This window comes from Peromyscus eremicus, chromosome 13, assembly GCF_949786415.1.
Source record: "Peromyscus eremicus chromosome 13, PerEre_H2_v1, whole genome shotgun sequence".
NCBI lineage: Eukaryota > Metazoa > Chordata > Mammalia > Rodentia > Cricetidae > Peromyscus > Peromyscus eremicus.
In genome coordinates, this window is record NC_081429.1 from 42357883 (window position 1) to 42379879 (window position 21997).

Consider the following 21997-nt stretch of genomic DNA (forward strand, 5'->3'; position numbering starts at 1 on the left):
TTTTAACTCTAAAGTTCAAGATAAAAATAAACATATTCAGACTGTAGATTATATTTAGGAATATATGATTATAATATACATATATGCATATAATAACGATTAGTGAACACAGAGACCATGGTTTTGAAAGAGAATGAGGAGGGGTATATGGAAAAGTTTGTAGGAAAGAAAGGAAAGGAAGAAATGTTGTAATTTTATTAGAAGTTCAAAAAGAACCAAACAATAAAAGAAGACCAACATATTATGTAAACAAAGGAACTAAAAATTCTAATCTAGGAGAAAATCAAACTTTGTCCTTTTGTTGTTGTTGTTGTTGTTGTTGATTATGAGAGAAATGATGCCAGAAGTCTTGAAAATAATAATAATGAAATGAAGACTTAACCATTAAAAATACTAATGATATTGTAGGAAAAACAGAATAAACTTGAAAGACCCATTCTTTCCTTTAAAAAGTGGAAGTTGACTATTAACATGATTACAGCCATTACACACATATGCTTATGGGTGCATATTCCCTCAGAAAAAAATTTGAAGATTCTTTTGCTTGTTTATGTTAGTTAATCTGTCTTGGGAGTGCCATATGGATTTGCTTCTATTTATAGAGGGGTGGCTTAAAGCCACAGTAGGGTATTTGGTAGGATGGATATTCTGGACTTGTTTGCATGAGAATGAAAAATGATTTATGCTTAAATATTGAGTTGTAATCTGTCATTTGGTGTAAGAATATGCCATTTTTAGACAATTGTTCATATAGTACTAAATACATATAACACACTCAGAAAATGGTGTCCCTAATAAAGCATTTCCTCTGGCTCTACACAGTGTTTCCTTACCACAATGTGAGTTGTAGTTCATTTATATTTCTCTGAGGTTGCTTCCATCAGTTGTATACACTGGTATGATTTAAATTAATAAGATTATCTTTTGCCAGAATGCATAATGCAATGTTCTAGATTGAGATCTGTTATTTACTTTTGAATTACTTATTTTATCTCCTTGAGCTCCTGTTTGATAATCTAAAAAGGAAAAGAAATAGCTGCTAACTTGCTTTTTTGAGATTTGTATTTCAGCAGGTTATTATCTCTCTGTGTGTTTTATTTTTGGTTTCCAGATTTTCCTCTCCCACAGTTCCAGTGTTGAGACACTCTAGGTTCAGGATGTTCCTTACAGGACTGTGGCTCAGGCAATGAAAGCATTATAAGTCAGTCTGTATATTAGTTTTCCTAATGAAAATAATGTCAAGCATACACTTTTAGCAAAAACTTGACACCAAACACAGGATACTGTAAAACTATGAGTACAAAAGTTTTTACCCTTCTTCGGAGAAGTATGCACACACACATGCACACAATCATACATGCATTCATATGCAAGTATTAATGAATGCACATACACAAATCCAAACAAGCCACATCCACACATCTGTATAGACATACTTACATGCACATGCATACACAAACATCATTACATGTGCCTTAAGTGAACACACAGACACACACAACATTAGTTATTAGAACTATAAATGTTATATAACCAAAGGTCATTTAAATGAGTAGTCATAATCACATGTATCATACGCTCTCAAATATATTTTCGACTCATTTGGAATTCTTTGCATATCAGAACAAAAAACTAGAAAAAGATCAAAGTGGTTGGGGCCAAATTTAAATGCTTCTCATCCCTACTTTTTCCAAGTACTGTTCATTACAATATCCTTAAATTTGAAAGGACCCCTGCTTCCTCAGTTTTTACTGCTCTAGCTCTGGTTAGTGGTGTGAACCTGGAAGAGCTGGGCCTAAAAATGAGGCTGTCTAAACTTTCATACAGTAGCCAATTTTATTCAAACCATTAGACAATTCATACTCTATGTATTAAGAAGAGTCACCCGGGTACAGTATACAATCACAAGGACAAGCCACATGTGGCAAAAAACTTGTTTTTCCATCGAGGCATATGAACAAATATCAGCAGCCAGTTGTAACGGATAATCTGAGGTCTACTCATTCCTATCTGCTACACCTGGGAGAAATACGAAAACACATTCTAAGAACAATTGTGTGTCTATGACGAAACTGAGGTTACAAGACTCTTGCCTTGTTTTCTTGGAGTTTTCTCACAAGCACTCAGAATTTCCCTTGCACGACTCTAGTCTGGGACTGTGACACGGCGATACCAGTTTGACACCTTTTCCAGGAGAGTCTCAAGACACCATCTCCAACATTCAGAGAAATTGTAGTATGTTGTATTGGTGGGAGTAGTAAACCCATAATACAAAAAAAGATTTCTTTTACTATTACAGAGAAATACATACTCTAACTTAAGGTCATTCTGGGATAAAACACAATATCTAAAAGCTGCTGTCTGTTGCCCCTGGAAAAAATCCCCAAATCTCATTGAGCCAGATAGTCTATATCCTGATGTGAAAAAGAGATGGAATGATCTTTTTTTTTTCAGATTGCTTTTAGAGGCTAGATTGAGTGTGTATGTAGACTTTTGTTCACAGATGTGTGTGTGTGTGTTTCTGTGTGTATAGTCAAGTGATCTCTCATTAAGTGTTATGCCTAAATTACATACATATATGCAACATCAAATGCATAGATTTATGTGTATATATATATATATATATATATATATATTTATGAATATACACATATTGCATAATCTGATAAATTAGGGTAATCATACTGCTATAGAAATATGCTTAGTCTGTTCTCTTCTAATTGCTAATAATATCTGCAGGTTCAAGAGTTAGTAGGGACCATATCATCCAGCAATGATCTAATATTTTCTTTTATTCATCATCTAAACATAAGAATTGAGGATGGGTGCCTATTTTTATAAGACAAAGAGAATTATATGTATATAGGAGCTAGGGAATAGGGAGCATTGAGTGAGTGGATCTCCACATGACTCCATCCACTTTTCAATCAGAGTAAGATAATGCTGTATTTTCTCTGTCCATTTTAGAATGTTATTTTTGTGTTCATTGGTTTGTCTACTCTCTTTTACTTTATGTTGAAGGGATTATATGCTGGAACCTCCAGTACTGATTTATAGCCAACTTAAAAAATAGTATAATATTTGACAACATCTCCGGCAATAATATAGTACCTAAGATGTCAAAATGAGAGACAATTAAATACATTTAAGATAATTAATTCTTCTGATCTAAATATATTTAAAAATGAATGTCTCACTCTCACCAGATTAAAGATATTTCAGGGGTCCATTAGGGATTTGGTTAAATTTAGTTTTGTTAGTGACTTGGATACAGATTTAGACAGCATGCTCTCCTAAAAAGGAGGTGGATGTAGGTCAAGAGAAGTGCTCCCAGGCTCTCTGGCTATCTCACAACCTGACTGACCACTTGTATATTTATCCTTCCTCAGCTACACCCACACTAGTTGAATCTAATGTGTGTTGCTGACGTTACTAGAGAGTCAAACTGATTTCAAGATTTAGCGTGCAGTGTGATCTGCTGGTCAGGTGAAGAATTCAAAATGGTTTCATGCACTGAGAACAGAATAAGAGCTATTCCTTTACAAAAGTGATTGGAGCTATACTAAAGTACTATGAAATTATCAGTTAAATTTCATAGTGTATCGCAATCTTTCCCATGATAGTATTCTGGCATGGGAGAATTGTAAATTCAGAACAACTGTGTGTAAGAGTCTTTTTAAAAGTCATACAGTCTGGAGATGCTGTGAGAAAAATTCTATAAATATTTTCTTCCAAAGTACCCATGAATCACTCTTCCCCTCAGGCACAAGGTTGGTTTTTCCTTGATTCTTTCTTTTTAATACTTTGTTATTCATTGCAGATGGCAAAATGAACTCTGTATTCACACACCTCAGATTGACCCTTCATTAATACATTGTTTGGTTCCTTTCAGGTAACACAGTGAAATGACAATCCCCAGAAGTGGCTTTAAATTAAACCCGATTCAGTACAAAGTATTTCTGTCATATACTGGACAATTAATGTTACTAAAAGAGGATAATCATGTTTTGGTAGTTACAATATCAAATTTTGTTGTTGTGGGAATAAGCCACCAATACCCGTACCCAGATGTGACACCTATGAACCACAATAATGACAAGTATTCCATGATAGTCCTAAGGTGGCAATAGTGGCATGCATAGTCTGAGAGTAACCAACAGCTCTTTATTTAGACTTACGACCTAGTGATAGAGAGGGAAATCATGTCGGGTACCGGAAACCTAGTTGACCGGGGCTAGTGAAGTGAGTCATGGGTCTTGGAAGAGTACCTACAATCGACACTTTACTAAACCAGCAAAATCCCTAACTACATTTTAAACATTTGTCCTTATAGTCACAGATAAATATAGCCTTTTCCACTCATCAAAGAAATTTCTCTTTACAATAGACAACACCATCAATCAAAAAGTAGAGATATGATTCCCAAGCCCCAGTGGACAGATCTACAAAGTAGTTTCCACACCTACGACTCAGGGACCATTGCGGAAGAGTGGGTGGAAAGATCCTAAGAGACAAAGTATCAGAGAGTTTCCTGTGAGACAGTCTCCTAAGAATGTCATGGGCTCATACCCTTCTCCAACATCTCTGCATAAACAGAAGCCTAACAAGGTTGACTATAGCAGACTTGCCAATATGGATGGGGATACACCACTCATCCTCAACTGTACACACACACAAAACAAACAAACAAACAAAACAAAACAAAACAAAACAAAACAAAAAAACATAAGCAGCTAAGATATGGTGAGATTGGGAGAAATAGAGTTTTCACTAGGGAAGAACACATCAATTGACTATCCAATACCAAATAGTCAGTTCTGAAAACATACATTCAACTGACATTATACAGACTGAGGAGGTTATATTTAGGAACATAAATAATTTATACATACAGATATATGTATGTAACTACAATTAATAATAAAAAAAGATGCCATAGATTTGAAAGAGAGTAAGGCGGGGAATATGGGAGTATCTGGGGGGGAAGCAAAGAGAAAGGAGAGATGATGTAATTATAGCCTCAAAATTGAATTTAGTGAAAGTTATGTTAGGTCTCAGACATACACGTCCAAAACATGACCGGATTGGTGCCCAACATTCACATAGCCTGGAAGTAGACATTTATCTAGAAAGGGAAGTTTCCAGAGTGAGCGTGTTCTGGTGTATGGTGGATGCAAATATTATGAACTGCCCAAAGTCTTCCCAGGCTACATTATTTGGCATGTAAAGTACCTGATATTCAAGTCATCTGAGTTACGAAAAAATTGAAGGTCTTTATAAAGCCTATATTGTTGGCAATTATTGCAAAATAAAACTAATATTACAAATTATTTCAAGCAATGTTCCTGCTGTTCCACATGTGAGCCTACAGATTGTTCTGGTTTTCCCTTAACAAGGCAGAGTCTCATTCCTTCTCTCTTGAATGTAGGCAAGGTGTGACTTATCCTCCTAGATTACAGCAAAAATGTTACTGAACTCCAGGACTGGGCCATAAGAGATGAGGCAACATCTTGACTGACTCACACATCTGCACTTGGAGTATGATCTAATATGTTAGGAGCCTGGTGACTCTGAGACTGCCATCTTATGGTAATGATAAACCAGAGACAAAGGCCACACGTGGAGATACTTGTGGCTGTTCCTCCTTTTCTTTGAAGCAGTGTGTTACCAGTTCCAGGCACATGGTTGAAACCATTTTGTTACCATAAGGCAAACCATCTGTCATAGTGTGCTGAGTTTCCACAATGATGTGGCAAAGTGGAGAACTGCTCAGTTTGCCTAACATACATCATTCATTCATTCATTTATTTATACATTTTTTTTGATATAGGGTCTTTCTTTGTGGCCCTTGCTGTCCTGGAAACTCACAGTCACAGGCCAGGATGACCCTTGACTCACAGAGATCTGCCTGCTTGTCTCTGCCTCCCAAGTACTGGGATGAAAGTCTTGCACGAACACACCCTCCACCTCCCCCAGGATCTGACATTCATTCTTGACCCATGAATTTTCCTACTTTCGGAATGTTGATTTAATTCATAAGCTTTCTGAGTCACTTGTAATTTCCGTACTACAGTCACTAATAGTAAACTGGTAAAACTATTATGGATTCAACTGACAACCACCAAATTGTTCAGACTCGGCTAGGACAGTGGGGATCACAGGAGCAGATAGACGGTACTTCTGCTTTCCTTTTGGCTGATTTTCAGGAAATACACAAAGCACTAGCTTTTCTGAGGCAAAATCATAAATTGTCCATTTTAAGTGCATATGCTAATAAATTAGCTGAGTTGTAAAATTATATCACAATCCAATTTTAGGACATTTTTCTCCAACCAAAAGTGAATTCTGAGGGATGGGTTTCAGTGCTGCTGCCAAGATGTTGCTTTTGTTATGGTTCAGCCACTACCCTTTCTTGCCCCAGGACCAACTTTAGTCTGCTTGCTCTCTGTCTCCTCTGTCTCTGTCTCTCTTCTTCTTCTTCTTCTTCTTCTTCTTCTTCTTCTTCTTCTTCTTCTTCTTCTTCTTCTTCTTCTTCTTCTTCTTCTTCTTCTTCTTCTCCTCCTTCTCCTCCTTCTCCTTCTCCTCCTCCTCCTCCTCCTCCTCCTCCTCCTCCTCCTCCTCCTCCTCCTCCTCCTCCTCCTTCAGTGTCTAGTTAGTCTTGGCTTGTCTAGAACTGCTATGTAAACTGGGATGGCTTTGAACTTATAGAGCTATGCCTGTCTCTTTCCTAAGTGCTGAGATTTAAAGCATGTGCCACATGCCTGGCTAAGTTTCATTATTCTTTGTTCTACATATAATCCATACTATTACTTTGTTCTAGTTTTGTATGTACATAATTAAATACTATGATATCCGACAAAATACATAAGCAGAGTAAAGTTTTCAGATTACTTTAGCTCAAATCACTCCCAACACATATTAACTATACAGAACAAATTATTTAAACTTTCTAACTCGTAGTCTCTGAAATGTGAATGATATTATTTACTGCTTAAGTCTATTGTCTAGATCAAATTTACCTAGTACTTTCAAAGATGCTGAGGATCATTATGATTTTTATTATTAAATAATTGGTAATGTTATTATACTATGTCTAACTATTATGGTATAGGTAATATAAAATATAATATCATCATCAAAATTATTATGATAATAGATAACCATAGGTTCTCAATTATTACTATGAAAATAGATAAATATGTAAGTGATTACGACTTAGCTATCACTATTTTTATATATACTTATTTGTCAAGGTGGCATTTGCCTCTGATCTCAGCCCTTGGGAGGCTGAGGCATGCATATCTCTAAATCTTCTTATATTCCATGATCCAGGTGGTGTTAGTATTTATAAATGAGAAACTCTCTAACCTGTGGGTAAATTAGTCAAAGTCTGTTTTCTGCTAGGATGTGCTAAGGCGATTATTGCAATGATCTGCCGTTTTGTGTAGCACAGGACTTGCTAGAATATTGTTTGAGTCATGGTTATGGCATTCTCACATTCTTGAAAATTCGAAAACTGGTAGGTTTTACTGTGTTTTGAAAATACATTTTATCCTATATTTAAACACGCATGAACTCCTTTGGATTTAGAACGGAAATCTTAAATACAGTAGTTTTTTTTTTTAATAAAAGCTACTGAACAAATAAAAGAAGTAAAAACGTCGGGTGTCATCAGGCCATCTGCAATGTGGGGAGAGGGTGGATGGTCCTATTTGCATAAAACCTTAAAGATCTTTATTAGGGACTCTTGGTGTAAAGCAACACTCTGAAAAGATTCCAAAATATTCTTCTGATCATGGTATCAGGCGTCCTCCTTTACATGATGGAGAAGTAGTATGGATTGAAAGAGCTTTTTGTGAAATGATGTATGAAAGTTATCTTTTAAAGTTGATGATTATAATCATAAAGAATTCTGTAATAACTCAACAAATATTTGGCCATTTTATTTACCATATACAATTAGCATAAAGTTTATCTTAAAACTTTTGGTATATGTTTGAAGATAAAGCCTGCACATCTTTCTATAGCTTATGTATATTGGATTATAAATATTATAGAAAAGAAAAAATACACTATGAAAACCTTTACCTTGTATTCTTTCACTTCTTGACTTGTCGTATTTTTAAGGGTCCATTTCTTAAGCATCTGTTTTTAAGCACAAAAATACAATCATTTGGAATCTCAGAACATCCTAATTTGGATTACATTGTTTCTGAACTTTTCTATGAATTACAGTCAATATGACATAGACCTTGGCTGTGTGGGCCTCCAGCTCTATTGTGCACACAGGTTTACTTGGACTATGTCACCCCGTGTCAGGTGCTCAGGCAGAACCCTTTACCTTGTATGTCTTGGTGATGGGATGGTCTATTGTCATATAATTAGACATGTAAAATATTTCAATAGCATGTGATTTTAAAACAATATGTTAAAACCTTTTTCATGTGTGTGTTGGTATCTATCTTCCTTAACGTTGCATGTCTTTGGTTAGCAATGATTCATTGTATTGTACCTTTCTGTCATGCTCCATTTTAATGATCCTTAGTTAATATTGCTTTTGCTTACATAACTTACCCGACCGCTCAGAGTAAAAATCCACAGACGATGAATTATAGAAACCTATTTTCTGTTAAACACTCTGACAAACTTTGTAACACAGGAACAGCTGCTGCTTTACTGCCTACAACTTCCTCCTTAATTTCCCCAAAGTTCTAGCTAAACATGAATACATTCATGCTTTATTTTGTTCTAATTAAGTAGAAAAGAAAAACAAAACCAGAGACTGACAAGTTTCAGCTGTAAAGCATTTCTGTTAAGATCGTCGGGCAATCAATTAACCAATTTCTGAGGGATTTAATCTCTTTAATTGTTATTTTTTCTTTTCCCATGTGTTTCCATTCTATGTGGGAGGTCTTGTTTTGTTATTTTTCAGAGAAATAATTCCTTAGCTGTAGTGATAAGCCAAATAGATTAATGATGATATTTAAATATAATGTATGGGAGGCTGATGTACAGATTTCAATCTGTAAATTGTCACTATGGACTATCTTTCTATTCATTCCTTCTCTCATGAACCTCTAAAGTTTAATTGTTGCAAAAGATTGAATAGTATTAATATCTATTCTTCCAGGAAGAAATACAATTTTAACATTAATGCATAAGCATTGTTCTTTCATTCTTGATTTTAGTTATTTTGGAATTAAATTGTTTTAAACACTGCATATATATTTTGAAGGTAGGGAACAAGATTCTCTTTCTGGCTGCTAGTAAGTATTTACTTGTTGGCTTGGGAAATAGTCATGTGGATGCGGTCATTTTGAATGGGTTAAGCCATATAGACAATCATGACATTTTCTGCATGGACCTTATTCTAGAGTCTCAGATGGAAGATTATAGGACATTCAGATATTAGGATTTAGAAACACTTTACCTAATTTTCAAAGATCACCTTACAGAAACTCCATAAAAATTGAATGCAATATTCACCACTTGTGACTATTTGAATGACCATGGCCCTCACAGGCTCATATATTTCAATGTGTATTCTGCAGTTGGTAGAACTATTGGGACAGATTAGGTGGTGCAACCCTGTTGGAGGAGGTGTGTCACTGACAGTGGCCTTTGAGATTTAAAAAAATCCCCTGCCATTCCCAATTATCCTTTCTCTCTACCTCATGGCTATTGTCTCAACATCTAAAGTCTCAGCTATTGCTCCGGCACTATGGCTGTCTGTCCACTTGCCTTGCTCCCTGCCATAATGGTCATGGACTGTCCTTCTCTCTGGAACTGTGAGACCCAATTTGAATGTCTTCTTTGTATAAGTTGCCTTAGTCATGGACTTATCACAGCAATGGAAACATATCTAAGATACAACTCTTCACATATATCCTTAGGTCACCTGATGTCAGCATTTTTGGACATCATGCTTTTATAAAGACCCCTGCCTAATTATCTCATAATGAAGTAGAATTAGTACTAAAATTTTGTTTATAAGACTTGGGAAAATGTAAGCATGATCAACGTTTTGTTTTGTTTGTTTTTAAAAAGTATGCTTCCAGACAGATCTCCAGTCACATGTCATCAGTTTCAGTGAGGACTGTCATGTACTCATTGTTTGAGTCATTTGGTGGATTCTCATAGGGGTGTTGGGTAATGGAACATAACAGAATTTTGAGGAGTAGAATACTCTAAGTATGAAGTGTTTGGGATTTGGTTTCTGACCAAAGAGCCAACCATTTCTTCCAACATAATATTCTTCGACTGAAGAGCTAGTGAAAAGATCCCAGAGAAACCATCTTTTCTTAAAAGTTACTACATATATTTATGTATATTCATTTTGGTAGGCAAAAGGATCAAGACTTTGAACATATTTGCGATGGTGCCTTGCTCCAAAAGATTACCAAAGCTCTAAATATTGGAAATTAGAATACATTTAATAATTTCTTATAACATTTTAAATGCTATCTTGGTGTTTATAACATTTTTGGGAAGCTGGGGCTAACTCTGTGAACACCATAATCAGTATCACCATGGTTGTCATTACGTAGCATTATTTAACTTTGAGAGATGAAGTACCTCCCCCAGTGTGTGTAACTGGTAACTGCAGGGTTTGTCTAAAATTACTACTGGATATTGAATATTCTTTTCTTTACTGCTTGCTTCAATGAAGACTGAAGAAACTGCAATTAATAGAACAAGCTCAATATATTCCCTAATTGTAATGTTTGAAATAAAAGACACAACACAGTTATCTTCTTAAGTTCTTAAAATTTAAAGTTCTCTTGAAATAGGAACTTCACTTTTAATCTTAGATTATATAAATCAGAATTATAAAGATGATTTTTCATTATCAAATTCAACCAAGCTCTGTTAGGATCATGGCTAAGAGGGAGGAAATAAAGGGCTTGTTAGGAATTATTAAACCAGTAAAACTATACAACATATGTCTTCATAATCACTATCCAAAGTGGGCCTTTTGGTGATGGGATAATTGAAATGCAATGTTAAAAGTCTTTAAGCAGTTTCTTAATACAGAAATATGATGAAAGCTATTCTTAAATTTGCTTTCATTAGAGAAGTGGTTCCACTCTCCAAAAAGATTTCCTTAGCTCAAGTACGAAAATTAGAATTGTTTGTTTGAAATGTCAGTTAACAATCTAATTTTTATTCAATCAAGCAATCAGCTCCCTATTCCTTAAGTACCAATTTCAATATTGATATCATTCCCTTTATCAGATAAGCTGAATAAGTCTTCGTGTAGTTATTAGCAAGCAGTTAACTCTGTTTACCACACGTTTCCAACACCATCCTGCTGTGACATGTCCAAGTGTTTAGACCGAATGCTTCTATGATATCAATAATGATGCTCTATTCAAAACCAGATATAGAGCCTCAATTTCTCAAATGCTTGAGTGATAATTTTCTTTAGTAATTTAGTTCCTCATAGAATTCCATAGCTACGATTTCTTGCTCAGTAATCTAAGCATATTAATTTGAAAAGCTGCATGAGTGTGTGGCCTGTATAATAGCAGAGTAATTGCAAGAGGATCTTTACAACAATCTTATTCTTCTCTAGTAAACTCTTCCCTTATGGTTACCAGAGACTCAGCAAATGTGATATAAGTTCTAAAGTGTTCATGGGTAAAAACACCTGTTGAAACACTTAAGATGTTAATAACCACATAAGGATGATGTAAAAAGCACATTCGGTAGTTTTATGTGAGGTTTTGTTTGTTTGTTTTGTTTTTTTTTTCTCCTCCTTTTCCTGCTTATTAGAAATTCTGGACTTTAACTTTAACCTGAAGTTTCATGATGATGTTTGGAAACGTGCACTCACTTTACTCTAATTATTAATAATTATTAATTCTTTTTTGTTTGATGTTACATGAGACCAACAATAATAATCTATCAGTGTCTAAAAAGAAATGTAGCCCAAATGCTGGAGAAGGTTGGAGACGAAGCCCTACAATGATGCTTCCTTTCCTATCCTCAGCCCTGGATTTCAGCACCTTGGGCTCATGTCATTTATATGAGTGCATTTATATGGAACTTTGCATAACTGTGTGTTATGCAAAGGTGTATTGCACTTTTTTAACTATATAAGCATATGTTGCATTTGTTTAATTACGAAAAGATGTGTTGATGTTTTACCTTGCCTGCCTTAGGCACCTACTGGTCTAATAAAAAGCTGAATGGCCAGTACCTAGGCAGTAGATGGATAGATGGGGCTTCTGTGTAAGGAGAAAAAGTAGGAGGAGGAATTTAGGCTCAAGGAAGAAAGAAAAAGAGACACCAGGGTCCAGCCAGACATGGAGGAAGCAGGAAAGTAGGACATCTAAAATGAGAGAATGTTAAAAAGCCTCGAGGCCAAATGTAGATGAATAGAAACAGGTCAAATTAAGTTAAAAGAGCTAGTGGGACAAGCCTAAGCTAAGGCCGAGCATTTATAATTAATAATAAGTCTCAGTGTCTTTATTTGGGAACCTGTCAGTGGCTCAAAGAAAGTTCCAACTACACCTGTGTTTTCCTAGCAACAATGAATGAGAGCTCTCACTACCCTTTTATGGTAATGAAGAGAGAGTGCAGACATGTGAGGTGATTGTCCTACAGTCATATACCAGGACCTCAAACTAGTTTCGTCTGCTTTTAACCCAGTTTACCAGTTTGGTTTTGATTCATCATGAAAGCTAATGTGTATTTACATGGCTATATTCCAGAAGTTTAGATAGATGGATGTTAGCCAGCTAGCTAGACAGACAGACAGACAGACAGACACACACACACACACACACACACACACACGCACACACACACACACATATACATATACAAACAAACACATGCAGATAGACAGACGTATAGAAAGCCTTCAAATTTCAAAGTTCAGAGTTCATATTAAATAACTATTTCTATCATAAGATGGATCATAAATATTGCATCTGTTCCTTGACCATCTATAAACTTGCTTTCAATTAAAAGTAATATTATTTCCTACTAGATGGTTCTTCTGAAAATGACAAGCACCAGAAGGTAAAACTCCATCACTGTGGCTATTTCTGTAGCAAGCACAGCTGACTCTATTTGTACTTAGAAGGGTGATGACAGACTTATTAGTTAGTATTCTCTGAACCATATTGCCAAGAGACCTAATTCACTGGGAACAATTCTGGGGTGTTTCTAATCCCTTCTTACTCTCAAGAAAGTCTGAAATTTAAGTTCAGTTATCAGCAAGGGCACAGATTTTGTTGTTCCGTTTTAAGTTCAGTCTTATAAGCAGTTCAGCACCTATGATTTCATTAGATTTTGATTAAGTTAAGCCTTGTCAACTTTGCTATAGAAGCAGAGATTTACTTGGCAGGCTTTTGTTTGACTTTATTACCTTAGGGAATTTATAGTCCCTCAATTAATCTGTTAATAAGAATAGTTGTTCTTTAATTACTTTAAGCATAGGAAGGTCTTACTCTGTCATAATTATACACGAGCAAAACGCTGAACACTGTGATAACATAGCAACTAAGAGAGTTCACAGACTTTCCGAAATGTTCATATGTGGCCGTCATTGGTCTGTAGTGCTATTTGATTCTTAGCATTAATATTCTACAATCTGAGTATGTTTGCAATTTCCAGTAACAGAGGCTATTGCTGATTTTTCAATCTTTATTTAAAAACCTCAAAAGAAGGCAAATTTTCAAGTATTATTTTGTTTTCCTTCTGAGAAAGACACTGGTTTTAAGAAACAACATTGTCTTCCTCCTCTTCCTCTTCTGTCTCTTAATCATTATCCTCCTCCTCCTCATCATCACCACCACAACAATAACATCAAAAACAACACAATATGCTGATGCTGTGGTTTACAGTTTTTCAAGGCACTCACTTTACCCTAATTATTAGTAATTATTAATTCTTTCGTTTGATGTTACATGAGACCAACCATAATAATCTATCAGTGTCTAAAAAGGAATGTAGCCCAAATGCTGGAGAAGGTATGAGAGGAAGCCCTACAATGGCGCTTCCTTTCCTGTCCTCAGCCCTGGATTTCAGCACCTTGGGCTCATGTCACTTATACGAGTGCATTATAAGCATTGCCTCTTATCTTCATTTCCACCACCACTTTCAACCTCACAGCTTCTCCCGTTCCTAGGATTCAGTATAATAGCCCACGTATTATTTATTCTAGAAAGCAAGTACATTTTTCTTCAATCTTTTCAATTAAAAAAAATACTACAGTTAAAGTGACTTTATTGGCTGGTGAGGTCTTGTGAGATGGCTGAGTGGGTAGTGGCTGAAACCCTGGGATTGATCCCGGGGACCCACATGTTATAAAGACAGAATAAATTCTCCAAACTTGTCTTATGAACATAAGAACTCCCTTGTGACACACACACACACACACACACACACACACACACACACACACAACTGTTTATTTGCCTGTGGAATGAGGACCCTGGTGAGAAACAGGGGATCACAGAACATTTTCCCCTAAATGTTCTTGTATATTTAAAATTAACAGAGAAATAAGATTGGCATTTGAACTGTATTTCATCACCCCAAAATAATAGCTACGGAAATTGATGGTCAAATTCTTAGTACCCATGAAGATGAATGTTTTAATTGGGAAATTTACCTCATGGCTTTGCCCAATAGGAAAGCTTGGGGTGCTAATAGCACCCCAATAACTAGTTCCCCCGCCACACAGTGCAGTCCTATCCCTAAATTTCTCATATATGCTCATCTGAAACTGTAGGATGTAGAAACAGCTCTATCGGACACTATATGAAGTGAAATACTTCTGGAAGATGCTGGATTTCCTATTTAGATCTGGAATTAGTGAGACCATCCTATATTTTTTTCCTTCTCACCTTGAAACCAAGTCTATGCTGATAGTGCAGCTCATGGGCACTTTACAGGACAGGTATGTGGGGAATGGCATTCCTTGAGAAAAGGCTGTCAGGACCTGAGAGAGGCAGTCTAACCCACTGCTTGCTTACCTTGGAACTCAGCCTTTGGAAGAAAGCCTGAAGCATAAGCCTTAAGTTCTGATTTATACACAGCATATGAGCTCCCATCTTCTTAATCATAAACTGAGAAAGTGGGATGGCATACACTTATGTGCCTCAAATATAAAAAGCCACAGCTTCCTGTAACGATACATAATTTATACAGACTTGTTTCACCAACATTTAATCGTGATATGCTACGCTGTAGGCAGACTCTTTTCAGATGGATATAAATGCATTGGCTTACTACAAGATTCTCTTAGGAAAAGCTGTATCTTAAACTACACATCTTGCCCAAACTTTTGTTTTATAACAAGCACATTTAATTACAAAGACAAAAGCAAAATAGAAAACCAGAAATATAACAACCATAATGATTAAAAAATAGTGTACACTAAAACAAACTAAACAATATAGCAAATGAAAGAGCCATAGACTTTTGAATGACTAAGAAGTCTTTGTTTATTAATATTAAACAACTGAAGGCTCTCAAGTATGCAAAAATATATTAGACATGCCTTGTTTGGCCAAAGCAAATAAAAATAACAGGTAGAGATTTTTATAAATTAATTTTTGTTCTTTTTTTTCTTTAGATTTTTCAAGACAGGGTTTCTCTGTGTAGTTTTGGTGCCTGTCCTAAATCTCAATCCGTAGACCAGGCTGGCCTCGCACTCACAGAGATCCACCTGGCTCTGCCTCCCGAGTGCTGGGATTAAAAGGTGTGCGCCACCACCACCCGGCTAATTTTTGTTCTTAAACTTCTAAGGAACTAAATTAATATTATAAAAGGAGCTGCTGAGAGTGATAGAATGCCCAAGGTCTTCAGGTTTGGAGATGGCTCGGTCATAGGTAGCGATCATATGTTGAATATCTGTGGTACTCTGACCATGAGAATAAAAGGCCATTGAAGAATGACAGGATTCAGGCTTCTTTGACCTCTTCAGCCATGGTAGGGCACAATATCACTGACCAACAAGAATCCTTCACCTCAGCTACATCCTCCCCTCGGTGTAGGTAGGTAAGAGAGCCAGAGGTTTCAGCTCCACGCAGGACTTACAGGACAAAAATAAAAGATGTTTCTTAGGAAAAACCTTAGGAAACATGACTTCATTGCCTGGATTATTTATTTGAACTTAATAACCATCTACTTGGGCTTTAGGCAACACTCTTTAACTTTAATCAAGTAAGCTGGCTTTATTTGTTTTCCCACTAACCAAAACAATATCTATTGTCTTGTCTCCAGCTGTCGAACGTTCTAGGTAAAATGAGATTTACAACAAGAAGATTAACTCGTTACATTTCCGTTTCTTGCTTTCTGATTTCTTTTTGGTCTTTTTCTCTTTCTAGAGACTAACCCAATTTATTTCTAACAACATTTATTTTGAGAAAAAGCAATACCTAATTCAGAACAATCCCTTGGAGGAAGAAAGAAATCAAGTGCACAAAACAATAGACTTGGAAGAAGTTCTTTCTTCATTATGCTATTTTCTGTTCCTAATTTTGCAAAACAAGGAAATGTAACAAGAGCCTCATTATAATAGTAATTATACTAGAGAAATTTAAATGCCCCACTTGAAAACTATAGCCCAAATCAAGTTTATATGTGGGTAGACAAAGACTTTTGATCGTATAGACTTTCATGTTATGTTTACCTTCTCCCACCCCTTACTTTGTGATGTTAGTTGATTTGTTTTATACTTCTGAATCTAAGATTGCTCTATTTGTAAAACAAGGTTAAAGGAAATACCTGTTTTATGGGATTATATGAATGAAACACTTGCTGCTCTTACTAAGGGTAGGTATTCAGTGAAAGTCTGTCATTGTTTTAACTGACGTGAGGAGGGTATAGTTTTTCTAACACCTCTCTGTGGAGTTCTGAACAGTAAATGACATTGTTTTAAAGGGTTTCTATGCTTTATGTTTTGAATTTTGACATTTTTTTTTAATTCAGGGATTTTTTCCCCTCACATAGAAGGAATACACTAAGATTAAGCATCAATAACAGAAAAAATATCCTTGCTTGAAAAGATGGACAAGCAAATTAAGCATGATTCCTGTTCACTTCAAGTTTTAAGAAACAGTAAGGCAAGGTGGGGCATGGGCGCTATAATCAACACATGACAGATACAATTTCATATATAAATGTGTGGACTTTGGCTTTCGTGGTAGCCAGAACCATTCTGATGAGGAAGCATCGTTAGTACAACGTGAGCTTTTGGAAATTGTGATACAGTCAGGATGTCATTTTGACAATGTTTTCATTTTCTATTTTCTTTCTGTAATAGATTAACTTTTTCTTTGCCAGTTTCTTATATGTATATAGTGAATTCTGTTTCCTCAAAACCCTGCCTTCTGTTTATCCCTCCCACCCTTATCATGCCACTTTTGTCCCTTCAGGTAGGTCTCTTTCCCACGTTGTGTACCCATGGCGATGTTACCAGGCTCCAGTAGACGGTACCAACCCCATAGCAAAACACAGCATCCTGGTTAAAATCAGTAGGTCACAATACAGAACAAAGAAGCGTGGATTTGAGAAATGGATCAATCCTAATTCATATAAACCCTTTTATCTTTAAATGGGGTTCTTAATGATCTAAGGAAATAAACACAGGGAAGCACATTCAACACAAGGAAGCAAGTAGATAAAAGGGAATTGGCAGAAGTCCTTATTTTAACAGGATGTAATTTAAAAGACATTGCTTCAAGATGACATAGGAAATCAACACGTTTTTATTTTCATGTTAGCAATGGCAGATGGGTATAAGAAGTGAGTGAGTTCTTAGCCTTACTGCTTATCTCTATATGCTCTGAGGCAGGACATTTAGCCTTGCAGATCTTAATAACTTCCAGGTGAAAACACAAGCTTGGATGATACCCTGTCTTTAATTTATTTTCATTTAAGGCACCTGCAATTCAAAAAACTCTTATCGTGAAGACAAATACGTATTTTGTGTGAAATAGGGGAAGTGTGGGATCTGTTTTGTCATCAAGTTTCCAAATAATCCTGCTGGTTGACTGACTGTTGAAATTTGAGAACTTTGGTTTGTAATTAATCATTAAATTCATTAAATTCAGTACTTTAATTAGTGTAGTATATTGAGAGAAAATTTTAATCTTTCATAATCTCTTTTACTCTACTGCTTGAAATAAATGATTCTGTTAAGAAAATGAGATCAAGGAGTTTCCTATGGCCCCTTCCTACTTACATTATTGACTATGCATTGTAGTATGTTATTAGAATAATATTAATAGAAACAAAAATAAGTAGCAGGCTGAATGAAATATGGGGTTATTTCTACATTAAAACAATTATAAAATATTAATTGACATGTACAGCAAGTACTCACATGTAATTTCACTTTTAAAAATGGAAAGTGTATAAGCCCTATAATTTTGAAAGTATTGAAAAAGAGCATATTTTAGCTGGGCATAGTGGCTCATGCCTCAAATCAGCATTTAAATCATGTAAGAGCCTTCATATGTATGTATGTATGTATGTATTTATATATGTATGTATGTATTTATATGTACATTATATATAATTGTGTGTGAGTGTGTATTTCAAATGGGCAAGGGAACCAAAAACACTCCAGTTACTAATCTAGCTGTCTTCAATACATTTGTCTGAAAATAACTCCTGTAACTTATCGCTCAGTTCTCAGATAAATCAATGAAGTCAAATCTCCTCTTACAGTCAAATCAAAATTAGCAACTTTAAACAACTTTATGGGGAAATACTTCCCAGATCACACAATGCACTCATGTAAAATTTACATTCCAGAGTTTTTAGGGTATATGCGTATCAATACAGCTGTTAGAAGCATGTTAATCACTCAAATAAAAGTCTTTTCCTATGAAGAAAGATGCTTGCTCAGCTACTAGTCTCTACTTCAACACCATGCCTCCCAAACAAGCAATTTCATTCAGCATTGTACTTATAATTCACTTTTATCAGAATGCCAAGGGCTATCTAGAAAAAGTTCTGTGAGAGAGTGATTGGATATTTGCACTGGATCATTTGAGATTCCAATGTGAGTTCACTCAAAAGCATATCTATTGTGAATGGGAGTTGCCATGCAGTTAATGGATGCCAGCCTGAAGAAGACTGAACGGAGAGACTCCAGGCCTTCTTGCAGCAAAAGCATAGCCATTAAATCTAATAAAGATGACATTGGAGAAAGAAAACAAGAAAGAATGCTTTGGGGGAAGATGATATTGGACACCAGATTACTATGTCATTCTTACCTCCTCAAAAGAAAATACATGTTGTCATTTCCTTTTTAGTGTGTGTGTGTGTGTGTGTGTGTGTGTGTGTGTGTGTGTGTGTGTGTGTGTATTTGTGTGTTTGTATCCATGTCAAGGCCAGATGACAATGTCCTATCGGGCACCATCCTCAGGACAACTATTTACCTCTATGAGACAGGGTTTCTCATTGGCTTAGAGCTTAACAATTAGGTTAGACTGAATGCCTAGTAAGCTCCAAAGATACTCCTGTCTTCATTTCCCCAGAACTGGGATTATGAATTAACCAACACACATGCACTACCATTCCTGGACTTTTTATGTGAGTACTGGAAATCAAACTCAAATGCTCATTTATAAGATTCAGATGCTTTCCCACCTGAGCAATCTCTCTAGCTCAGAAATAACTTTGTTGCAGTGTCCAAGAGGTCGTCTTTTAGTATTTATGGTTGTATATGCATGGCTACTCTTAAAGATACACCATCTTAATTGAGATATTTGAAACAATACTTGAAAAAAGTTCTTGCCTATGATGATAGCGTTAGGAGAAAAATAATGAAAGGGGCATGTGTTGACTAGTTTTATGTCAACTTGACAAAAGCTTGAGATATATGAAAGAAGGATACCTCAATTGAGAAAAATGCCTCCATAAGATCTAACTGCAGTACATTTTCTTATTAGAGATTGACAGAGGAGGTAACAGACTTGTATGACTGGTGCCATCCTTGAAATAGTAGTCCCATCTTAAGGAGGCTATGCTAGCCATGATGAGCAAACCAATATGCAGCACCCTCCATGGTCTGTGCTCCAGGTTCTGCATCAAGGTTCCTGCCCTGCTCAATTCCTACCCTACAGCTCTTGATGATGAACTATTATATGAATCCTTGAGTGAAATGAATCCTTTTCTCCATAAGTTGCTTTTTGTCTTAGTGTTTCATTACAGCAATATTAACCCTGAGACAGTGCACAGAATAAAGTCTGTGAAGCACTGATGGTTCTCTGAAGGGACACAAATCCCATGTGAAGCCACAAGTTCATTATTTATTATACATGTCACTCTCATGGTTCCTTATAACTTTCTTTGATAAACCTATCTGGCAGGAATCAATATTTTGCTTTTTATTTCTTCATTTAATTAATATTTGGAAATGTATGTATTAAGAGATTAATAGAAATCTCATAATTCAGATGCTTTGCTAAGTCTGACTGACTCTAACTTTATACATAGCTCTAGATTGTAATGTGCAAGTACCTCCTGTGAATTCAGTTATTGCATTAATAATATAATTATCCCTTTCTCATGTTTGGAAGTTTGCTGTATTATACGCTAATCCTTTAACATAATAATGCAAAATAGAAGTGCATATAGCAATAAAATGGCTAAAATCTGACCATTGTATTTTTACCAAGCCAGTTAACGACATTTTGTGTGAACCGCCTAAGTTAACAGAGACTACTTGGAGAATCAAACAACTATAGGTTTTATTAAGGCATGTGACGGTATTTGGACAACACCAGAAAAGTTCTAAAAACTGTAACTGTAAGAGGAAACATCAAGTTCTTCAGAGTTCTTGTACATATTTGTCAACACAGAATCAGTGTCAAACCAGTTATGTTTTGCTGCTACTTTTAGTATTTTTAATTTAAGTGATAAATGATCATGAGTGTGATGTGTATGCCAGTTTCCACAAATATTATGTGTGCCATGTGGAATTATTTGTAAGCTGCTTGTTACGGTCTCGTTCCACAGCTGCTTCAGTTTTCCCAAAGCTTCATTGATGATGGGTGAGAGATACAGTTATTGTGGGTACAAGGATAAGTATTTAAAATACAGTTAGAAATTACATTAGTTTAGGAAAATAGCAAGAGTAGGTTCTCCTTTAGAGTCTATTACCTCTCCAACTATGTGTAGTTGACTAGATTTATCGTACCAGGAGACAATTCCCTCCTATTTAGTGGCTCTTAAGCCAATTAGATAGCTGCTGTTTATCTCCAAGATACAAGTACCACTATTGCACCATTGGGGGTACCTTGCTGGCTGGTCACTGTTGTGATTTGTAGGTATTACATCTGGGTAGGACTATTGATTACTTTTCTCCTGAAAGTCTTTAAATTTGTATCTTGACAGTTACCTGCAGGCAATTCTCCCTCTCTGTATTTACTCACTCGGACTAAAATGGTTCTTTATCTGTGTTTTAATATACTTCTCTTGTCTATAGTTGAGCACTTCGGAATGACTGTCTTGGCATTTGTTGATTCAAGCTCTTTTAATTTCTGCCACTGTAGACTTCTTCACTATTTCTGGTCAACTGAAAGACCAGACTCTATTTTACTTTCAAACGTTTCATGACTACATCTTGCAAACTGTTACATTTGTATTTTTACAAAGTTTTAGAACTTGAGAATGGGGAGTTATTGCATGCAATTTTGAACATTTCCTCTTCTCTAAAATCTTTATTTCAGCTTATGCAAAGAGTTGTGTTTATGTACACTTAAGAAAACAAGCCATTTGTATATTTTTCTGTAACTAATGATTGTTATTTTTCTTTCTGGAGCATTATTTAATCTGTGAAATGAACATTACTCAAGTGTGTGAATAAAATGAGTTAAGAACATTCGTTGTGAAGGAGACTCAAACATTGTGATAGAGAAATGTCATCTAAAAGCTGATGATTGGCTATTACAAGATAGTGGTCTAAGTCTTGCCTAGAAAAGACTCCTTTTCCTTCTCTCACCATTCCTTAGTTGCTGTGGTT